The sequence below is a fragment of the Lepeophtheirus salmonis genome, chromosome 6, assembly GCF_016086655.4.
Source record: "Lepeophtheirus salmonis chromosome 6, UVic_Lsal_1.4, whole genome shotgun sequence".
NCBI lineage: Eukaryota > Metazoa > Arthropoda > Copepoda > Siphonostomatoida > Caligidae > Lepeophtheirus > Lepeophtheirus salmonis.
The window spans coordinates 54,864,925-54,890,497 of NC_052136.2; the positions used below are offsets into that span (position 1 = coordinate 54,864,925).

Genomic DNA, 25,573 nt, shown 5'->3' on the forward strand with positions numbered 1-25,573 from the left:
GGACTACAAAAATTGTAAATTAAACTTTTTTTAAATAAAGCCTTTTATTTATTATTTCTTAATTTCAAAGTTTAATTTGTTTTTATTTAAGCATATTTTTATATTCTATAACTTTATATTTTCATTATGAATATTTGATCTCTTTTTTTTTCTATAACCTTTCAAAAAAGAAACTATGCATCAATAATTGCTTCTAATTAATTTTTTTGTTTCATTAATAAGGAAAATAAAATGCAATTTTAACTTTACTCTGATATAACCTTCATTTCTCCATAAATTTGAGCTGAAGCGTTGGTTACTTTTTTTACTACAAGTTCACAACTTTGTGTCTGGCATGGTATTTTGAGAAGTCGCGGTAAAGGCGGATTCCAATCAATGATTTTAATGAAATAACACCAAAATTTTGTTTTTTCGACATTTTATAGATTTTCAAATCAAAACCCGTCCGTGAAGGGGCATTTTTTGGACGTTTGATGTTTATTTTCATGTTTATAGGAATAAAATATTAATAAAATTAATCCGGTAATACTAAGCTTCCAACTTTGGTCTTTTCAGTAAAGTTTGAATTTGTAAATAGAGAGGAATGATTAATATAAGCAATAAAATCTTGTAGTTTATCATAATATACTTAATTTTCAGTAAACGCTGCCCGTGATTTTTACCCTTATTACATCTCTACTCATTATGTTGAATCTCTTTTTAATGCCTTTTAAGGTAAACATATTTAATGTATTTCATTTAGTGATCGACCTAGATTGGATCGGTCCTGACATCTGGGATCTTTATTTCTGTCGTTATCATCAGACTACTAAATATACTTACTGTGATTTTAAATAGCAAATGTCTTCTTTTTTTCTAAATTGAGGTTGAGATAGTACTTTATGTATCTAACGTTGATGAAAATTAAATAATATTTAATTAGTTTTCGGCGACCCACTTCCGTTTTGCAACTTGGCCGGGATTTGTTGAAACTTTTTCCGGTCTGTTATTTATGTTTGATTGCTAGACGGAAAAGTTTATCAAATCAAATTTTTGAATTATTAAACACAAATTTATGTGTGTGCCGCTGGGAATCACAGTCAAACCAATTTTCGTGTATATTTTAAAGCTATATAAATGCTTCTGTATTTTTATTTTTTTTGGACTTTAAGTTAGAATACAAAATTAAATAATTTTTTATGTATTAAATAATTAATACAGGATTTTTGACAATAATATCGAATTTGAGCGAACAACAGTTCAGCTTGAATATATTTTCTTCTCTTAAAAAAATAATCTATTTTTTAAAAAAAGTGTGTAAAAAGAATAATATATGAAGCGAAAGAGTTAAAATTTAGTTTTAATTTCTTTATGTTTCAGGCAACGCTGGAATCCCTATTTTAGTCAATCTTTAAATAATGAAAAATCCTTAATAGATATACAAACCTTACTTTTATCACTTTCTCCCCATAAATTATATTGGAGAGTCCGATGAGAGTATTGTTTCAATGTTTAATATATTTTAAGGGTACTTATAATTGAAAATATATTTATAATAAATAAAACACGAGACAAAATTTAATAAATTAAGATGATTAAAAATAAATTTTATAGAAAAATCAAAATTGTTTTTATAAAAAGATCAGTCCATGGAAATGAAAATAATATTAAGGGGCGGCAATATTTTATAAAAATGGAGCCAAAATGTAACTAAAGTCATTCAACAGAAGAAGGTTCACAAATTATGTGCCTGATATAATGGTTATTTGTGTTTTCGAAAACCAGTAAAGGGTTTATCTCACTAACATAAAAACTTGGAATTTATTTTGTTGTCAGCTGTCATTTTTTCTATTTATTTTCTCCTTATGAGTGTTCATATAACATATAAATTATTTTATTTTAATGCTGAAATATAATTAAATTAAGCTCGCAATATCAAAAAAGGTTAATATAAGAAAAAAATGTGTTTCTCATGTTTTTTGTTTCTATAATTGTTCGAAACAAAAACAATATAAATGACTTACACATATGGCAAAATTAACAATTTTTAATTATTTTTTCCCCTGACATGATTTTCAACATATTGATAAAATATTTGCAATAATGGATAAAAAAAGGTGCATCTAAAGATTATGCGACTTTAAAATAACATCACCTCGCTTTCTTTTCCAAGATAGCTTAAAAGAAATAAATAAAAACTATAAATGTGAAATTTAGTTATTTAGCATGTGTACAGAATTAATAAAAACATAGGTATAAAAATGCAATAACGACTTGCATATTCCCCATAGATTTCTTTAGTAGAAAATGCCTTTGATAATACTAAAGAAAATATTTTTTATTAGCTCATGTGAAGTTATAAACTATTCCCAACTACTGTTAAACAATATTTCCGAACTATTTTTCTGTACATTTTTAAAGGAAACTTACAAAATACAATAAATGTAACGACATTTATTTGAAAATACTTTTTTGATTTGTCTGTACGTGGTCGAAGAGAGCATTAAAAAGAGGAAAAACAAAACAACAAAGGACAAAGTTTGACCGAAAGCTTTAAAACAAAATTGTGAACAGAATATTTATCTAAATATTAAATGCAAATGACAGTACTGGTGTGTTTGTGTGTGAGACCATGAATCACGCCTAAAATAATGAATGGATTTTGATGATTTTTTGATTGGCTCTTAAGGGTGAAGAAAGGGTTCTGTTAACAACTTTTTTACCCATCAAGGCCAAAGGGGCCTAAAATAGCATTTTTCTAAGAACATTTTTTTGTTTTTTAAGAAACAAATGACTACTTTTTATTAAGCAAAAAATAAATATCGTGAAGTTTTAAGAAATATTCTAGCTGCATGCGGTTATTACATTTGCTAACTTTTTTTAAAGTTAAACTATATAGTCTGGGAGCCTGCCACGGACGATTTCATCCCATAAGGTACAAAAGGTTTGAGCCCTTGAAATTATCTATGTCACCTACAACAACCCTGTTGCCTCCAGACCCCCCTGAAAATAGCCTCTGGATGGGTTTTTTGAACCATAAGGTACTTGAACAAAACTTGCACCAATGTATAGTACCAATCTTTACATCATAAAAAACTTAGACTTACAAAAAAATTTGGTCGAAAACTTTAGGGCAGATCTCCCAAATGGTATACCAAAAACCGTAAAATTTACATTTTTTTCAGCCCATAAAGATAAATGGACAAAAAAAATTCAATTCATTAGGTCAGATCATCATAAAAACCAAGACTGGCAAAAAGTTTCTGTCAAAAAGTGAGGTCAGACCCGCACCCAAATTGACCCCAAAAAACATTAAATTTACGGCTTATCAAACTATTTTTTTAATTTAGGGGGAAGTCATACTTTTGGTTTCTTTGGTAAATTAATTTTCCGTGTCAGGTATTTGTTGACAGTTTTGGTTTTTTTAACGCCTTAAGATTACTTTGATATTTGATTAAGGTTCTGTCCATGTACCTTATGATTAAAATGACTGTCCAGAGGCTATTTTCAGGGGGGTTTGGAGGCTATACCCAGCAGTGTTTCATTTCGAACCCTTTTTTTTTTGTTTTTTATTGTTGAGGTAACATATTGTTAGTGGTTTATTTATTACTTTTCTTTTCCTGTCGTATTTATTGAGGGAATCATGAATATGCTAAGAGGAGTGTAATCAGTGATTGATATTCATGGTGAACCAGAAATTTATAGAGAGAGAGAGGCAGACGCCCAGGGGATCCCATCAGCCCACCTCTCTTCTCCATAGTAATCAGCCCCCTACAAAAGATGATTGATAAACATCTAGTGGAATCAAAAATTGGAGGGGAAAAGGTTGCCAATCTATTATTTGCAGATGATGTGACGATATTAATGATTGAACAGTCAATTGAGTAGTATTAAAAATGCCTCAACAGAGTCTTTAAATCATTTGAAGAGATATCGGGTTTGAAGATTAATGGCAAAAAGGCTCAAGCGACCAAGAAACTATTCGTAGAGTCCTGTTTGGTAAAAGAAACAACAATATTAGAAAATACCATCACCATGGAAAACGGCACTCTAAAAATATTAAAAATATAGGAAATAAAATAGTATCAAAGATTTTATCAATTAGAAAACATAAGCTCAAAACACTTGACGGACTAAAATATTGGAATACAATGGTAGTTCCAAGCATAACTCGCATTATGAGATGTCTGCCATACAATGAATAATGTGCCAAGAAATAAAATAAGATGGACATCGATTATGTAAAGGTGCCAACATACATAGGAAAAAGGAGATTGCAAATTGAGAAATTGGGAGATGATTTGGGTATGATGGATGTGATGCTTCACTGGAAACTTTTTCTGTTCTCCCGGTATAAGAGAGCATTTTAGGTAATTCTTTCCTGGAAAAATTCTTTGTATGTAGCCTGTAATGGAAACTTCGTGTACACCACTAATCAAAAGCCATGGGAAAGCTTGGTACCAGACACGAAGATCAAGTAGATATATGGTCAGATAATGGAAGCGATGTAACCACTTCAAGGAAATACAGAGTTAAGAATTTAAATAATTTACTGATCTAGAGAAATACGAAGGAACAGGGGCCTAAATAATATCAACGATGTCTTAAACTACAACAAAACTACTATATGGTAATTTTTGTTAAGCATAATGTGCATACATAATTAAAGCATGACTTTGAAATTTTTAATTCCCGGATACCTACCTACGTACTTTGTGCATGGCTCCTTCTTTCAGTAAATAATAATTTCATTTTCAAATTGTACCTTACCTTGTTTCTGAAACTAGTTGATTTTCTTTAAAATGGATACCCACTCTGTGGCTAATTTTAGTCTAATATGTATATCAACCACTCTTTCAGAACTTGAAAATCTATTTGAGGAAGTTTTGAATGTTGAAGCTCTAATATAATTATAAAATTATGTTCACATTCTCTAAAAATACTAATAGAATAAAAATGGTAATTTTAATAACTTTACGATTAATTCAGATACCAAGCTCTACAGAGGATAAAAAGTGAATATTTGCAAATTAGTTAATAATTCCATCAGGTAGTAAGTTCCATTGATGATAATTGATGACTTTAATATGGTGGGTTCATTAGTTCTACAATATTCTTTTAGTACATTTAAAATTCATAAACTCAGCAATACTCAAGAGTTAACAAAAATATTGGCAAATATAATATAAGATTAAAAATTTTAAATTACAAGTTTTTAAGATTATCCATTTATGACTTTCTCAGTAGAAAATAATCATTAAGGCTAGACCTACCTTAAGCTGCTACAGCAAATGTGGTCCAGCGGGTCTTGCACTTCCAATAGATTTCGTACTAGATCGAAAAAAGGTATATGGGTAAAAAAAATTCTAAAAAAAACCGTCATTAAATCAAATATGTACCCAATATAACTAAGAAAAACTACATGAAGAGTTGTCCTTTCCTAAAAAGGTTGATTCAAAACTAAAATAAGGCAGCTGAAAAATATATATATATATTTCAAAAGTCATTTAAAAATGCGGTTTATAAAGAAGTGAAAAACATTTTTACATAAATTCTTATTACATGTAATCTAGACTTCGTGTAATATTTTGCATAGGGTTATGTTAAAGATAAGTGGGATCCTGCATCAACCAGGACCACATTTGGGAAAATGCCATTTATAAAGGGCTACATATAGAAAAGCATAGTTTTTAAAGATAAACAAATTAATAAAATTGCGAAAATATAATGCTTAAACGATTTTTTTACAATGCTAATAAATGGTCTTACCATGTCAAAAATTAAATAATATGGCTCGATAAGAAAACTTCTTAATGATGTTAAATAATTTTAAATCAATTTAAAGTTTCCTGGAGATATGTTGGCCCACTTTTAATAAAGTTGTAAGACAAGATTATTCAATATACCTCAACTATTTAGCCAAATATTTATTCAAGGTGAAGGGCAATCACTCCTAGACTTCGAAGGGATCTGCTTGGTATATACAAAGTGAGTCACATATCCAAAGAATTTTTTTCTCTCAGGATAAGAAGGAGATCATTGAAGGGATGAGAAGAATCTTGACTATCGTGATCAGGACAAATAACACTATTAAACATAATTTCAAACTAAAATTAATATAGCTAAGATTGGTTTAATTGTTTTAAAAACTTCCTTTTTGTATTTTTGCATGTAAAAATAGAACACCTGAGTTTTGATTTTCAAAAAACTCATAAGTATGACCCACCTTATTATACTTGTTACCACAGTCAGTAGTGTAGGAAACATGGGAGTTTACTCACGTTATTACTTTTATTGTATCACGCAACCTTCCTCCGAAAAGAAAAAGGCCAAATGATGTTCTAGTTAGCTAAATACGTCAATTATACCAACTTCTGTTTTTCCCTTAAGTACTCACATACCATCATTATCATATTATCTCTCCACTGTTTTAAAATGAATTGCATTAATATATATTTCATAATATTAAAATCGCACATAGTATTTTATTATATACTGTATTATAATATTGCCTAGGTATAATTTATCAAGAGTGCAACTATACATTTGTATTTTTATTTGGTACCCAAAACTTTTTCATGGGAATAATAATATATATACGACGAGAGATAAATCATAAAATGTAATCTTGTCCTTTTGGAAACGGAGTATATACATATTATAACTTGTTAGTTCGTTTATTTATAGAAAAGACTAAATTAGAAATATCCATGTTGTATCAAATCAAACGAGGGAATCTACAGGAGACAACAAAATACAAAGATATTTTTGTGTTAGCCAGGTAACATTGTGTGCTTTTTTAAATATTAAAATTGTAGGGTTCAAATATCCTTCGCCCCACCCCCAAAATAATTTGTTTTAGTATTTTTTACACACAATTCTTAATATCTTTTTATTAATATTTATAATTAATTCAACAAAATCAAAAATAGAGAAAAAGTATATTTTAAAATTACTTTGAATTTCATTTGAGCTTTAGTGGATTAAATAAGATTTAATAATTTTCTGATGTATATGCAAATAATAGAAATAACTGATCTTAAGGTAATCTTCAAATTAAATTGATGATTAAATGATTTACAAAAATAAGTCATTACCACTTTATTTTCTTTGATAGTTTCCATAAAATAAAAAACAAATAATGTCAATAAGATTGTATAGAAATATTTATAAGGAACACATAGCAAAAAATACTTTTAAAAGAGCTAAAATTATTTTCCATTTTCTTATATTTTAAAATAAATTTTAGAACAACAGTTCAATTCTCCAACAAATGAAACACAGTGATATCAAGAGATTTGAGTTATTTTACAAGGTCAAAGGAAAAAAATGTATATTTCAAATTGCTCCCTTTCATATGAAAACACTTCGAATGCCCTTAATAATTACTACATATTATGATTAATCACAGACGCGGTAATTAAGATTAACGCAAATTGTTTCAAAGTCAACATATGTATTTAATTTTAAAGTACAAATCTATTAAAATGAATAACAAAATTATGTGAAAATTCAAGGATTTCCTCACACAATTTTCTCTTAATTAGTTCTAATTTAATTAACATTATATAGATTTTAAAAATTTTAAAGGTATATTTCTTATAATAAAGCCATAAAAAATAAAGGATAAAAATATATTATATTTGATTTTCTAAAAAATAAGATTCGAAACTAAATTCCCACTAGAGCCCGTTTTTTTAAATTTCTAAACATATATAAAAATTCCAAAGTCCCCACACATTTATCTTGGCCAAGGTCCTACTAAAACGAAAACCAGCCATTGCCTCAGTTATTATACTTATTAGTTCCATGAATAGAATTTGAGCACCGAGCAATTTTTTTCGTACAGAGATATGCAATAATTAAGGCTGGTCTTCAGTAAACGTCATGTATTTTTCATAATTTGGTTTTATAATTAAGTGAATTTTTCGATTGGATACTTTTTCTAAATGTATAGTTAAACAATCTACTATACTATTATTTTTTTCTTAAGAACGCTTTTTAAATTCAAGTTATTATGATTGAAAGTAATCCAAGCGCTGAAAAAGTGCCAATAATCAATATATATATATATATATGTATAACTAATGATTATTTAAACATAAATGTATTGCCTTAATGGGACCATTTATAACTGTCCAAAATTATTGTATAACTGATTATTTAATTTTTTTTTAATTAACATCAATATTACTTAATTTTTCAAGAAATGGTCTTGACGACTAACAGATCTATCATCATTTATTTTCTACTTTTTTTTTTAATATTCCTACTTAATTCTGTAAAGCACAATATTAATGTTATTTTATTTTTTTGATTATATTTTTTAAATGACCCCTTTGTCCAGTTATATTGATATATGCTCCATAAAACTTTTTTTAGTATAAAAAACAAAGATATTTAAAGATCGTGAATAAACTTTGAAGTAAACTTCTTTATATAAACTTGTAAAAAATTGTTCAAAAGGAAAATGTATTAAAAGTAACATAGGGTGCAGCTCTAAACCGAAAATGAAGATAAGATTTAACAAAAGAAAATATGGTGTCCAGTACTTTTGGCAAAATTACTTTAAGGTGAATTGGCTTATGCAAAATAGTTTAAGGTGAAAGTACCTATCACCGAAAAATATACCAATGGTATATATATTCTGGATTTGTCTATATTATGACAAATATGCATTATAATATTTCCTATAAATTATATTTCATGAGATAAGGAGGTTATTGACTTTATTCAGTGTTGTTATTTGACAACGCAAGACAATACAATTGTCCTTATATATACAGATGACATATTATTTTAATAAATTAACCTTTTTACATAAATAATTGAATGAGATATCTTGTTATTTTTGGTGTAATTAAAATAAATCTTTCTCTGCAGATCTGCACGGGGATATTGTAATGTTGTATTTATTAGTTGATTAACATATTTAAAAAAAGGTTTTTCACATCAAAAATTAAAACTAATTAAACAAACAAAATCCCCCCAAAAAAAACACCATCAAGTATACACATATTTATAAATAAAGATACACACATAAAAAAAGTTCTCAGATTACATGTCTCGTTTTCCATTCACAAAGTTACTCAAACGATAAGCGTTCCATTCATATTGAACCTCTCAGGCACTTTGTGGGATCTCATGAGGAGTCTGTCCAAACCAATAGGCATTCAAGAATCGTTACTTGTTGTTGCTTAAAGAATAAATAGGACTGTAGTGATTAAATACTCTATTTTACAGTCTTATCTTTGTGTAGCCCGTTACAAGCCAATCTCCATTCATTATTTCTTAATCGTTATAATCCTTCAAAAATTTAGTGGTTATGTGAAATAAGTAACTTTTGTACTTTTAGAAAATGGTAGAATAGATATTTAGAAGTGGACTTAAAGAATGTGCAGTCCCTCTCTGTATCTTCAACTTTCGATTTATTCATAAAAAGGTTGAAGTTGTCATTCTGTAGCAAAACCTCTTTGGTGAAAAATATTTTTTTTTCTGAGTATATCTTCTGACAGTTTACTCAATAAACGACAGAAGCATATACGTAAAAAATCTGCTAGGGAACCTACAATTAAGCTTTCTATGGTTTTTTTGCTGATACTTGGAAGAGCTATGTTTTATAATACCATGTAGCCTGTAGCCTGGGGGAGGGGGGCTATAAAACCTTTGTATTGTGCGACTTATTTCTTTATTTTTTTTCGCTACACAATTTTCTAAATGTTGAGAGTCCTGATACCTAGCAGAATTCATCTTTAGTATTTAATCTAAGTTCAGTTACTCGTTTACACTCAGCGTAGGAATAATGATGTCCACAATTGATTTCCATGAATTGGTCATTTGATTCCAGTAAGAACTTAAGAATATTCGAAAAATTAAGCAGCTCTGCAGGACCTATTAATATTATTTCGTTGAGTGGAAACCCCGTATTCCTTTTAAAATTGTCTTTCAAGCATTTCCCCCGAAAAACGAACAACTTCTGGATCTAATCAGCCATGTGAGGTTATAAGATTTCCACACAGTTTGTTATTTTTTATACCTATGTCCTACGATGAAATTGAAGTATACTTAATGCTCTTTGAAAGATAAGGTTGCTTTAAACTCCATATTAATTTTCCCTGGCTGATCAGTATCTTTTCTTTAATTTTCTCTGAATACAGAGTATACCTAATTAAGTTGAATATTTGGGGTATTGCAATAGTATTCAATATTTTAATCCTATCTAAGATATTTATATGGTGTCATATGGTTATTTACCACGACGTAGTACTAGAAATAGATTCTAGAACTCTCTCTGTGTTAGTGTTGATGCCGATCGCTCCATCCTCTTTTGTTACTCAGACTCCAGGAAGAGTTGATCTACTGGAGAACTTCAATAACGGAAAACGTCTCTTCAATGGCACTTAAAGTGAAAATAAGACTTCAGTCTGTTGACCACTAGACCTGAAGGCTCTGAAAATGATTCCAGTGTCTCAAATACTACTCTCAAATACGAATTTACGTCTCCCAAAGAACCTGTGCAGTATACAGTTAAGTCATTTGGGTCAAAGAGAGTAATAGTTGTCATTTAAGTTGTAGATATGGAAAATATGGTTTAAGGCTATAAGGAAGAGAGTTGCAAATAAGAGATCTCCTTGCTGGTATCCCCGACTTATCGAAAGAATATTTGCCTCACAAAGAGCTAATTTTAGAAGAAGACTATCTTAATATAGCAGCCACCATGTTAATCATTTTCAGGGAAAAGCCAAATCTTTTTAGCTGAAACAGTATAAATAGAGTGGAAGGCATTCTGAAAGTTCACCATCTAAACTGAAAAGTCCCTCCTACTCGCATTATTCATATCCATAACATCTTGGATGTGTCAGGAGGAAGACGAGAATATTGCATACAGTTTCCGCTTGTCTTACTTCATAAAGCACTTTTGGGATTCTAGTGTAACGGAGGGGAGTGCCAGGACGTTTCTATTCTTGATCATTGAATCTTGATACTAAGAAGGGTAATCGGTCTATAATTTAGTATATTCCGTTTTTCTTTCTCCTTCTTTAGTATAAGATATAAAACCCAATCTCTAATATTCTTTGGAATAGAACCTAAGCTCCAAATCTCTTTGTAAGCAGCTTCTAAGATGAGACATAGACAAGCAGTAAATGATGACTGGGTGCTACATGTGATAATTTCTGAAAGAAACACTTTTGGGAAAAGTCAAGGAAGAGAACTCCAAGATAACTGTTGAGCTCTTTCAAAATAAACAAAAATTAGAACTGGGCAAAAAAAAAAAAAACTCCAAATTGTACGAAGAAAATTTGATTAAAATTAATTTTATTCAACATTATGTGAATTTTACAACAAGATGTGCCTACCCCTCTATGAAAAATATTATCTTTTTCAAAGTCAAACAAAAATTATTATATATACAGGGTGAGGCCTCAAAAATTAGAATCTACTTCGAGGCTGTCAAGCTTCAGTTCTAAAAGTCTGGGAATTTTGTACTTGTCGTCATACGAAAGAACTGACAAAAACATCAATTTGATTTTGTTTGAATGCAATCAAAAATGTTTGATCAACAAGCAAAACAGCAGAGGGTGAGCGATCTCCTCCACGCACAAATCGATCTTCAGAAGAAGATCTTCACAGTAGACGCTGCTCTGAATAGAGAAATGATCGCTTATAACTGAATCAAAAGCTTAGGTCGAAGGAAACTTCAGGACCAAACATCCAGCTCAGGTCATGGTCCATGGAGTTGTGGCGTCCGGCAGCAGCAAGATGCCTCCCTACTACTTCAAGACTAGCGAGAAAGTCAAAACGAAAATCTACCACAAGTCCTCCTGTACCATATTTTGCCATAGTTAAAGAGCAAGTTCCCCAGGGATAACTTTGTGTTTACTCAAGAAGACGCCTCGGCACACACGTCCAAGATGGTGCAGGATTTCGGCAAGGAGAACATGGCCGCTTTCTGGCCAGTGGGATTATACTTTTCGTCCCCACCCTACGTGAACCTCCTGGACTTTGCTATTTGGTGCTTCTTGGAGGCTAGACAAACAAGATTTATCAACCGAATATCAATGCCTTGATGGTCGTGATTACGGAGAAGTGGAATAACTTGTGCTCGAATATCATTAAGGTCAGTTGAACTTCTGTTCGTCCCCGTATTGAAGCTAAGATTCGAAATGGAGGGTTGCATATTGAATAAAACGTGTAAAAGATTGTTGAATCTATCAACTTTTGGTTCAAAAGATTGCCATAAAAATGGCAAAAAATATGTAGAAATGAAAACAGCTTTTAAAATTTTATAATTTTTGAGTCCTCAACCTGTTTATAGAGTGTTAGGGTTCTTGATTATTTTTTACAATTTTTGGTTTAAGATCTAATTATTGATTTTGACAATTTAATTCAATCTAATTGTGAAATTTCAAGATTAATGGATATGTAAGTAATGAAATAAAAAGAAATATTGTCAAAACTATTTCATAAATACACTCCAATTATGGAGGATAGTTTAGGTACTAATGTATGAATCAGAGTGCATATATTCTGCACTCAAGTGAGATATCAGAAAAGCACTTGCGACAGATACAGATGAAAGTGTGTAGTTAGGATTTTAAGCTTCCTTTCTATTTCTTTCTCTTCGATATAGAAATGAGTTTACAGAATTAGAAACTAGAGCATATGTATTAAATGTGTATTAAAATCTGCCAACTGTCTGTTCACCGGTTAATTATTACTTGTTGCTAGATTAATTAATCATGGTTTTAAGACATTCGTATTTTATTGTTTTTTCAACGGATTCAAGGCATGTTACCATGCTCTATTTTTTATTGTTTCGTCAATGTCTTCAAGAAGTTTCTGCAAAATAAAATTATCTTCTTACTGCAATTATATTCTCTTAGAGAGTTTTATTTAGTATCACTGAATGAATAAAAATGTAATTACGTACTGAAATCTTTTGAAGATGGATATGAAAATGATTATTTTTCAGAACACAAAGACTTGATTTTGTTTTACTTAAAAGACAAATACATACTTTTATAATATTATATAGTAACATAACTACAAGTTTACTGACCAAATGTTGCTTTTGTTTTATTCAATCGGGTCCATTATGTAATTGACAATAACACAGGTCAACATAGAATTTCACCAAAAATAGTTTTGGGTGTATTTTACAGCATCTTTGACTCTAATTCTAAATCTGTCTTGCAGTAAATTAAAAAAATTGATAAGGCCTCCTTATAAAAATTTATCCTTTACTTAAATGATATTTAAAAAAAAATTAAAAACAAGTCTCAAAATTTGTCCACATATCCTCCTGTAATTTGTCTAAAATATATTGTCCTTCTCCATAACATGAATATGGCATCCGTTCCTATTACTCATTTTCTCCATTTACAAGAGACATATGGAAATACTTCTAAAAACAAACAAATATGACAATTATCAATGGAACATCTGTGGATATCTCCAAATTACAGGAATGTTTATGGGTATGCAATCAGTATTACTGAATTTTGTTCTTTCCTATGTCTATTGGACAGTCTTACCACAATGGAGCATTAAACCAGAAAGGACATCCATCTTAGTTTTACATATTTCTCGGGGACAAACAGTGTCCATTTTGTCCCATTAGTGGATCTCCAAAAAATCATTCTACTTCCTCCCCACATTAAAGTTGGTTTAACGAAGAATTTTGTAAAAAAAAATTGGTGAAGTAGCTAAAAGAGACCTAATTGAGTATAACGCTTCTGATTGGGCATTCTCCTGTTGTTTGGTATTGACTACGTTATTCTTTAACGCAAGAGACGGTTTTCTGTATAATGCCATAATTACGTTCCACTTGTCCATTTCCTTTCGGATTGTAAGGAGTGGTCTTACTGGAAGCGATGCCATTTAGGGTAAGGAAATCTTTTATACTTGAAATATGTTCCTCTATCAGAATGAATGTACGACGATAATCCAGATACTGGAAACAGATCACCAAGACACTTTATTACGGCAGATGCTGAGAGATCCGAGAAGGGGTAACCAAAGGGGAAACGGGAGTATTCATCAGTAACAGTGAGCATATACTTGTTTTTGTTCGAACAGGGCACCAGACCACCCTTAAAATCAAAAGTCATTCTTTTGAATGGTTGGGTAGCTTTGATTAAAGTATTTGGTTGTTCTTCATAAAATTTAGGATTAAGCTCCTAATATTCTAAGCAACTTTGAGTCATTTTCATTATGTCTTCGATTGAGTAAGGAAAGTATCCCGGCTCTTACAAAATGAGCGAATCTAGTTATATCGGGTTGTCATAGATTTTAATGTAGAATTTTCATGGTATATTGATTAAGTGTACTATAACTACAGATTCTAGATAGGTTGTCACCAACTAAGTTTTTCTTAATTGCTGGGGGAATCATTTAGTCAACGAAACAAGCTAATTCTAATCTCCATCTCGGTATGTCATCGTTCCTTACTTTATTAGACTGTTGTTAATCGAACATAAAAGAAATACTTTGTTGGTCGTCGAAAAGGTTAAAAGATACACATATATAAACAACCTCCCCTTTCTCAGAGCTTCTACAATGGTGCAGACTTCTATTTCTATGTAAGAGTGCCTTATTTTGGGAGTAGAAAGTGTTCAGTAGAAGAAGGCAAAAGTTCTTCTTTCTAGGGTGAGAGTGGCTACGATGGCGTGATTTGAGCCATCAGTTTTACGGTGAGGCTCTTAGCAGGACCGCCGGCCTTGCTTGTCTACATTGATACTTCTAATTTAATCGTTTCAAAAGCAGAAATTTGTTCCTCAGACAAAAGAAAAGCTTAGACATTGATGAGAAGCTGGACCTCTTTGCTTCCTTCCCCAATAACACAATCCAGAAGCTTTTATATATATATATATTTTTTTTTTTGCTGAGAACAATCTATGTATATACAATTTAGCGTCAAAGAGTACTTATTTATAACTCGGAGATAAGCTTCCAAATTCTGATCGTGTTCTTCTTGACTATTTCTACAGACAGTTACATCGTCAAATATATGCATGTATCTTTTTGATTCGTTCTTAATGTTGTAACCAAATATAGTCTTTATTGAACTATATCCACAATCTATAGTTATTTCATAATAACAACTATAAACAAGCGTAATTTATATAAATAAGTACAACCTCTATTTCATATCCAGCACATGGTTCCCAAAATTTACTACTCTTCTTTTATCTAGCTAACATTATATTTGCATATTATTATAAATAACAAACGGAACAATTACAAATATTTATCACACTTCATTAATAATGAAGTCTATTGTCAATATGTAACTATTCATTGTATAACTAGGTAACGGTTTTTTGAAGTTGCTACCTAGCCTCTCAATAAGTGGAATAGTTTTCATTAGTGTCCCGAATTAGTAATTGCAGCATCTTGGTTGTAACTTTAAATAAAGACATTGATTATAATGATTTCTTTTTTGTAAAAAAAACAAAAAAAAAAAAAAAAAAAACTTGACATGTAGTCGTAGTATATTGAGTTATCATTAGTGATGGAAATTGTGTGTATAATGATTATGTTAGAAAAAGAAAACCAAAATCAGCATGGTAACCCTAACAATTAGAGAAATGTTTGGGAAGCGATTACTTCCAATCAACTGTGACATTGAAGGTTAATACTTATACTATAAAACCTAAGGTTTATTTCAGTTTCCTTAATGTTTTGATCCTCAGGGTAAATTTTCTCCTATATTTTTTTCTGGCAAAGGTTATATTTCAGGTTACTTGGAAGTTAAATTTGGTATAGGATGATGCATTTCCAGAAAAACTTTGACATAGGTGGAAATGTTGGAGGACAGATTTGCATATTTAAAAAAAAATCTTTCTTGCTATCACTTGTAGCTGTGAGAAATAATGATGTTCAATATATATTTTTCCCCTTTTTGTGTCACATCCAATAAAGGCTAGGATACAGTGTTGTGTTCTTCTTTTTTTTTTTTTTTTTTTTTTTTATTACAATTTCAAAATTCACATTATGGTCTCGCGTACTAAAGTAAAGCCTGTGAAGAATATGGCGATCTCTCGAAAATGAGCTTGCAGCCATGTATTTGGGATTGCACATGGTCACTCATTTTATTTATTTTAATCCCGTGGTGATATCAAGAATCCTCTTTTGGACTGATTCCACGGTGGCGTAGCATTGGCTACAAAAGGAACCGTGTGTTTGGGAAGCATATGTTGCTAATAGAACTCAAAAGATGAAGGATAATATGTCAAGTAATTTGTGAGCACACTTTTCCAGTCAAGAAACCCCAACTTCCATAAATCCACAGAAGAGATATACAATCACCCTAGGGGGCCCATATGTCTCTTAATGCCTTAGTTTTGATTTAAAAAAAGCTCCATTTTCTGATTATTCAATACATTTTCATCTAAGCTTCCAACAACAGAAAAAATATTACTACACTTTTTCGAATCTTAAAGCTGCCTTTTAAATTAATTTTTTTAAATTAACGAACCAAATATTCAGCCTCCTTCTCCGAGTTGGCTCCTGATCATTGACGTATATATAATTATTTACCACATCAAGAATATGTTTCAATACACCAAGCCTCCTGTCATTCAAATTCAACTGTTTGTTATGTCTAAATTAAATAATGTTATAAAAATAATATCTATAAAAATACTCCGCAAATTTCTTTGATATTCTGGAACAGGCAGATGATTGTACATTTTCTCAATATCTGCAACGATTTCAATTGGATATAAATACCAGCGGTATAAAATGTCCAGAAGGTTATGTTGAATTTTTGGCCACACAGTCAAATAATCTTTTAAAAATTTACCATTACTAGATTTCGCTGATGTAAAAAATACTATACTAAGTTTGATGTTACTTGAAGATATTTTATTACTCCTTTATGGGGTAATAACATTAATCCTCTCGAGTATTAACTTTAATTGGAGGAACTATTTCCATAAAACCGTTGATAAAATTATCTTCCATTGCTTCTACATACATACTCCAATAATTAAGATATTTTCGAAACTTAGCTTCTATATTTTCTTTAAGACTATAATAGGAGTTAAAAATAAATTCAACAGAGACTAGAATTGTTGGGAGTGGAGCCTCAATGACACCTTTCATGTTAATAGTGACTTGACTATCAAAAATCTTCTGGGCTTTAGACTCCGACTTAAATATATGGGTTTCAAATGATGCAGCAACACTCTCCATCTTGTAAAATTCGGAAATGTTTGGTATACCATCTACCACTGAGATATGAAGAACCTTACTTCCCTGATTTTTGTTGGTTTTTTTATAGTATTTTCTATCACTGAGCCTCCCCCCTTCCCTAATTTAACACAACATAACCTATAATGCTATGCGAATTACTCTTCAATATTTCCAAGTTTAATCCGAATGGCATCCAAGAACCTAGGGAGCATATCAATCCTAATTAAAACGTCAAAATTAGAAGGCAACCCAATACTACTTCCCAATTTTAAATAATTCAAATGAGACCATTTAAATATATCTACTGGTACAGCGTAAGTATTATCTGATATTTTCTCTACTTCAAAATCCGAAATAGGAATCAAAGAATTATCAATCTCATAACGATTATAGCTTTTTGCAGACTCGGGATCTGAACGTTCTTGCTCAGTTAGAAGATATCAAACTTATCTGTGAGCCTCCGTCAATCACGACTCATACAGAAGCAGAAAGTACAATATTAACGACCATCATTCTAGCTGACATTAAAATTGAAGAATTAGTTGGATTTACATGTGCAACTCCCATACTAGACAATGACCAATTAGAGATCCTTTTTGACAACCACGGATTATGTTCGACATAGAGCAAATAAGATGTCTTTTTTACAGTATTTACAGAAGTCAAACTGACAACCATCATATATGTGATCTGTATGAAGACAATTTTAAAAATTTGTTAGAAAGTATAATCATAAGACGTTATTTTAAAGATTTACTCTTAAATGAATTACATTATGAGACTCCAATCTCATTAAATGAGTGGCTGGTAATGTCTTCCCCAGTCATAAAAACCACTTTAAACGAGAAGCAGTATTAATTAAAGTTTTACTAGTACTTTACGCGGGCAGGTCTTGCAATTCCAACATACCTATAGGAATGGATAAACTCATAGGGAAGCCAATCTCCATTTTTGACGCTTTTAGGAAGGACGGCTCTCGCTGAGTTCGTATAAAGCTTAACGACGGACCAGGGAGTTCTGTATAGATTTGAGATAGCTTTTCTTCGTTACTTACATATGTATTACATAAATAAACAAGATTTTTTTTAACCAGTATCAATTTATTCTGGTTTTTAATTAATAACAATACAAAATCAGTAGAAGTATTTAAGTACATAGAAAAATATAATGACGATATAAATTTTCCAAAAATAATAAAACAACACAAAAAAAAAAAGAGACAAAATAATTAAAAACACCAGTTCATTAAAATTTTAAATAATTTCTTGCAATGTTTAAAATACATGCACCAATTTCCATTTTCATTGCTTTGATTGCATACACACAGTACTGTAATTTCATGACTTTGCATGTCATCCTTGCGCAGGGCCATGCTAATCTTCTCTGTATCGTTCCAATTTTAGTAAATGTATCTTGGACTGAATGAATCCATATTCACTCTAATCAAAAACAAAAAAATACATTACCAAAAGAACATTCTGGAACACAAAAAAAAAAAATATATATTTATTAATAGTACACTGACTCATAAAACTTTACTTTTAGATGAATATCAATGCTGATCATCATGTTCAGCCTCATTTTACTACTATTTCCGATTTTCCGTAAACTTATCAATGATACAATAAGAAGAATCTTTATAGCTAAAGAGATGTTCCTATCCTTCTCTCAATGTTCTTGGGAGTTTATTTTCTATAGTTTGTATAATGATTACGTCATTTATTTATAAATAACTTCAGATATGATACACTGTCACAAAATTGACTGAAATCTCTAGGTTTACTACTCCTAGGGCTCACAATCAGATTGAGGCTTGGGATTATGTGATTAAATTGACAAAAAACATATTTAACGGGCAAATTAAGGAATTTAAAGTTTTTTCTTGAGTTGTTAGACAGATGCCTAATTAATTTTGAATGTGCCTTAAATAGTAGACCCCTAGTGCCTTTATCATGCATATCTGGTTTTGACCCCTTCAATCCTAATATGGAAATTCAACATTGTCGATGTACCAGGTAGTTTTGGACAAAATATCTACGCTCCAAATTCTAGATAGAGAAAAATTAGAATTTCACTCCAATCTATAGTACCTCCATGATCAATAGTGGAGGTGGTAGTAGATAAATCCACAAAGAAAGGGGATGAAGTAATAGGGCATCCATAGTGCCCTTTAGGGATAGTTATAATTGTTAATGGAGGTAAAGATGGGCTTGTTAGAAGCGTTCTTACCAAAGCTTCTAATGGTCGAGCATTGACACGGCCAGTATGTAAGATTGCTTTGGTTATGCCTTACAAATGAATATTGAGTTAATTAATTGGTAATGAATATTCATTTTACGACTAATCTATTCATAGGGGGAATGTTAATTCCGCTCTTCTCTCCAGTGTATACACACACAACTTTTATATTTTCCTGTTAATATATACCTATTACTATAAATTAATTCAATAATGTCATGTTAGAGATGCATTAAAGACACGTGTTGTCGAGTATAATTAAATATTATTGTGTTTTAATTACTTTGTTCCATATTGTTGGGTGGTATTTCATGTGGAAACAACGTTTTTATCAATGTAGATAAATGCACTAGTATATTTATGTCATTTGTATATTTTTCCGTTTCACTGTTCCCATCTAATCTCAGAAATCCCGAAAGCAATCCTCATATCTTTTTTATTAAGGCTCATAAACACTTATATTATAATATAAAATATGTAGGTAGAGGAATAGAGTTATAAATAATATAAATAACCATTTTAGCCAAATTATTCCCCTCCCGAATAACCTTTCAGTAAGTGCTGATACATGGTAATAAAAAAATTCGGGGAATTAATAAAGCATAATTACATGTACTAAAGCCAATAAAAATAGAATATGACTAGTAAAACAAACATGAATAATACAACATTAAAAAAAAACGAGTCAAGAGTCTAAAATTCACATTCAAAGCAATTATTTCACAAGAGATTTATAAGACCTAATAATTATTTTCAAAGTGAACAAATATCCTGATGATATTTTCGGGTTGTATCGTTCCGAATTCGCTCTATAACCCAACACATTTGGAATCTTCAATGAGAAAGCTGAGTATCTCAATGCAGTAAATATTGTAAAAAAATTATTTGCAATTATTCAGCTTCCAGTGGTTGATTGGTGCGTAACTTGTTCGCAATAAGGGTTTTAGTATTATACAAACCATAATCCAATGCCTTAATATTATCAGATGAAGCTCTATTATTTGATACACCAAACAATATCATCGCTTTTATTCAATTAGATTCGATGTTTTTTTGCCCGTTGATATTCAATGATATGCCTCCCTTTGAAATCCAAACATGAAGACAATCAACAAAGGTATGAATGGTATAATTAAAATTTATCATAGTCTTTTCATGGAGCGTCGTAAAAAATAAGATTTGCCGATATTTAAAGTTGTGCTGTGAACCCTTTGTCATCGTTTATGTGGAGAAGCGAGTCTTGAATTTTCTTGTGCCAGGGTTTAGGTAAGTCTAAAATATTCATGTAGTAATCGCAGACAACTTCCTAACTGTTACTCATAAAACATTTGCAAATGCCAGGGAGATGGAGGAATGTGGTATTTTGCGAATCTTTTCAGAGGTTATTTCCTCCAGGATTTTGGAAGAAATATTTTTTTTATTTATGTATTCAGCTGAATAATGTAAATCGTTGTATTGGACTCATATATAGACAAACCATACGATGAGCAACGCCCCATGATGTGGATATTTTTCGAATAGCTTCATTAGATAGAATAGTTCCCATCATAAAATTTTTTGTAGAGAGCTGTATCTGTATCTGAGCTCTCCATTCATTTTTTTATTAACTGGCGAGAGGCCTGTGTCCTTGATTGATCTCTTGGACCCAGAACCTGTCCTAACAACTGGCTTATTTTTCCTTCAGAGGTTTTAAATTTTTGGGGGACAAAGAAGTATTTTCTTCCAAATTACAAACTTTAGCTTCCTCTTTTTCCGGAGGCTGTGGGTTTTCCTCACTCAACCCCGAACGAGACAGTTGTTCACCGACTATTTCAATTGGAGAAATTATGCTGAACTTGAACTTTTCACTTCTTTTACTTCAATTTCACCCTCATTATCATTAATATTCCCTGTCGTATTGTCTTCTGTATACCGGTCTTCTACAATTGAAGTATTTGGTTCAGAACTCTCTTCGTTATTCTAGACTTTTTCAATTCCATTTTCTTTTGGCTTTACGGATTCCTCGTTGTTGTTTTTTTCGGGATTTTCCTTACTAGCAAGTTGTTTTATACAATCCAACTATCTTAAAAAATTATTTCAATAAGTTTTAGAAAAATTTCCAGTCTTGTAACATTTTGCAAAAGTTTTAGGGAGACCCGCATAGCTCATTCTTGTCTTGAACCTCATATTGGTATGAACCCTGGCAATCCACGTTTAGAGATCAAGCTGAAATAAAAGTTCAAATTTCTAAGACCTTTTATTCTACCATCCTTAAAGACACTACCTTTATCATGGTTGACGATAGTTCTCTACTTTTAAAAAACAAAATCTATTTCATCTTCCCTCACATCCTATGATTATTTTCTCATATACTATTGGATTCCCGGACGTATCCTTCGTTTGACCTTTCACTTTCAGGTTCCTAACAGTTCCTTTTATGGCATTACAACTTTCGACCGCCTTTCTTATAATAAATTCATCTTTGACGTGAGAGATACCCACTCCAATGTTAAGATCTTTATTCAGTACAATAACGACAATACTTCGAGAACCTAGGTATACATGGATTCCAAGAAGAATAGAATGATCACGTTTAAGTGTTATGTTTTCTACTTCTATGTCGATAGGTCGCATAGGCAAACAATCAACCAATATTAGCATATGATCAATTTTATTTTTACTCTTTATAGATTTTGCAGTAAGAGGTTTTTTAAAGTGTTAAGATAGTTAAATTGGGATTGATTCCCACTTGAAGATTCGTTCATTATTATCTTATACTTTATAAAAGAAAAGAGAAATAAAACGCAGGTCTTCAAAGTTCATTTTTAATCTTGTGTTCAGGTTAAAGCATTAAACCAAGTAGCGAAAAGAGGACCCACGTGATTAACAGCTAAAAAATATTTTGGTGCACAGAAACTTTTTTTTCTCAGCTAGAGGTACTGTTTAGTTATTATTCCGAGATATAATTAGGAGTTATGTTTTTATCAAATAACTTAATTAGGATTTATTGTAATCTAATATATTTTAATTTTTAGAAGATACTTATTTGAGGTCCAGAAGACGGACTTACCTTAGCTAGAGAAGATCTTTATAATATGGATTTTTGTTAAGCCATTAATGACAATGAATTAATTAAAATGTGTTAAAACTCTTTTTCTCTTGGGTAGGATATTCAAATAAGAAAAAATAAAGGAATAAATAATTTGTTCTTTCCCTATAGCAATTTTAGAGTGTGAAGTTTGCGTGTTTCATCAATCATCACTCTTTATTAATATATACCAGTCTACGTTAGTAATAAAAATAACAGAGTGACGGTATATGAAAAAAACTGCTCCACAATTGTATCTCCTCAGGCTAACTGTCTCATTTCGTTAATAGGTTTAAGGCTTTAGTTCAGGTGATTGATGCTTAAAACAGTCCTTAACTGATGATCACTAAGATCAGTACTGAACACTTCTAAAACACACTTCAACAAACACATATAATTTTATTAAAGGAATAGAGACGGTTTTTAATATTAAAAATGAAATCTATTTGTTTTTATAATCCTTATTTTATATAGTTATATTTTATAATACTTCTGAGAGTAGGGGTGTAAATGTTTATATAACCTAGGTATATTACTTTTACCAATGTTACTAAACTGATTACATAATTTTTATAAACGGAAGGCACGGATAAATTTCATATTTATAATATCTTCTGCGTGCTTATGATGAGATATTTGCATTTGTGCACAAAATGTAAAAATGTATATCAATACAGGGTGCAAGGTAAATCGTGAACTTTTTAATAAGAAACAAATAAGGTATGAATTAAATGAGTACAACATTGAGGATTTATGACAGGATTCTTTATAAATATATTGATATCTTTCAACCATGCCACCATGGCCTCCATCTCGGACTCGAAACAGCACTTTTTGATGAAGACTTTGGATTTGGCTGTCCACTCCTGCTGGATAGAGGTCTTGAGATTATCCAAATTCAGCATACTGCTTCCTCGACTCTGGATTTTTGGTAATTGTAGTGTCCACGTCCTTGATAATCCATATTTTTCGGAGTCTAAAGCTGCAACGGGACATCTCAAGGCTCTAAACTGAAGCCACCTTGCTTTTGATCTTCCAAAAGGATCCTACGACCTTCATGATCTCCTCAACATTCACTCGGGCGTGAAGCAAATCAGACACACTTTCCCTTTTCGGCTCCATACTGACAACTGTTAATCTTTGAAAGTTTTTATATTTTTTATAAACCGGAAAAGTTCATAATTTTTATAACGCAACTTAGTTGTTTTTTTAAATACTCACTCAACAGTAGTCCAGGTGAAACGGATAACAAAAGATGTATATGATCTGGGCTTATACTTCCGCTAACTATATTTACATATAGGGACTGCCCAAGGCTTGCTTTTCCAGCTTGTTTAGAAGGATTTTGCTTTACTCAATCCAAAGTCTTCCAATCCTGACCGGGAGTTATCTTATAGGCATTAAGATAAAGTTTTGCTTCACGACGCGGTGTATGGTGGCCTGGCTGCTGTCAAATTCACGAGCGGGGCCATTGATGGTCACCTTTTTGCCTCTTCTTCCTACAAAGGGGACGCTAACTGCGTACAGTTGTTACACAGTAGTGTGGTTACAGCCCAGCACTTTAGAGATCTCTGATCGTGATCTTCTACGCCCAGATAGCTCTAGAATTGCAGCTCTGGGTTGCTCCATGTTTTTGGTTATAACGGCTCTTATTTCTCGGTTTACTTTACTTATTTTTTGTTTACTTTTTCTTTAAACAATTTTTTACAATCTGTTTTGTAGTGATAAACAGCGAAATATAACAAATAGGTCAAAGGTGCGATACGTAAAGAAGTGTTGCTTTTTAGACAGAGGGATCTTAATGAGGTCTACACTAGAGAAGATGATTGCTCATTTTTTTAAATCTCAAATATGACACTTTCAATTTGTGTTTTATAACTTTTGTTTTTTAGATAACTTACACAGAAATGTTTCCAGACATTTGATTCAGTGACTTGTTGTTCTTTTATAGATATACAATTCTACTTAAATAAATTGGATTACATTTCTATGTATACTTGTTTATTTTGTAGGAAATATATGTTATTTCCAAAATATAATATCTTAATAGTTATGATGGCATTGAGGAGATACAGTAATAACTACAACCATAGCATCATTTTGTTGAGCCTTAAGGCTTAATGTAAGCCATATAGCTTAGTCAATTCCTATAACGAGGGCTTATTACTTTTCTTTATTACTACTCAATAATACATCTATATACTTTTCTCTTGAAACGATACATGGTTGTGGATTATAAGTTATAATTAGGCTTGACCCGTTCATCCGTTCTTTTTCGAATTATTTTCGTTCGGACGCTTATTCGTAAATTACATTTCCCTTTATTCAATAATATTTGGGCAAAAGAAAGGACAATCACTCAAATTAATTTGCCCATATAAACTTTTTTCCTCTCGAATCTCACTTTTGATATAAAAATTTTTCCTTCATTACGTATGCAATTTATTTTGCATAACTGATATATATTGTTTAACTTGTCTTTACCCTTTGCCTCAGCAGCCCGTGGAGGGCATATTTACAAAATAATGATTCCAATTAAATTTATTTTTTTGAAAAAAATTATTTACATAGAGTTCTGACATATTTTTATAAAATTTACTTATCTTTCACATCTTACAAAAGCATTACAATGATATTTTTAACAATAAATATGTATATTATTAAATGATCAAAATTCTCCTTAAATTAATTTCACATGATAAAAACCAAATTATTTTCTGATTAAAATTATATTGTTTTTTTAAAGCATTAATATGAGTTATTTATTATAGAACTGGGGAAAATTTAAAAAAAAAAGCTTATTCTTTCGCTTTTTATTTAAATGGAACATATGTCTATCAATTTGTCATTAGATAATATGAACATTTTCTTTGAAATAATGCATACATGTTTCAATTAATAGCTCAGGCTATAAAAGTTCAATAGTATTACATATTCTTATAATTTTTTGGTAACTAGAAGGGGAGTAAATTGATAAATTAGTAGATTAAGGCGCTTCCAAACTCTACCATCATTCCTTACAATGAAAACATTTTTTTTTTTTTTTTTTTTTTTTTTTCAAATGATTGAGTGAGCGATAACATATGGAAT

General features: G+C 30.9%; 1 non-coding gene across 1 annotated transcript; it reads right to left on the reverse strand.

Annotated features, from left to right (window-relative positions):
* Window positions 1-18,499: 18,499 nt before the first annotated feature.
* Window positions 18,500-18,608, reverse strand: LOC121121142 (U6 spliceosomal RNA). The gene has a single exon (XR_005865353.1). It is a non-coding gene; the product is annotated as a U6 spliceosomal RNA (small nuclear RNA).
* Window positions 18,609-25,573: the final 6,965 nt, after the last annotated feature.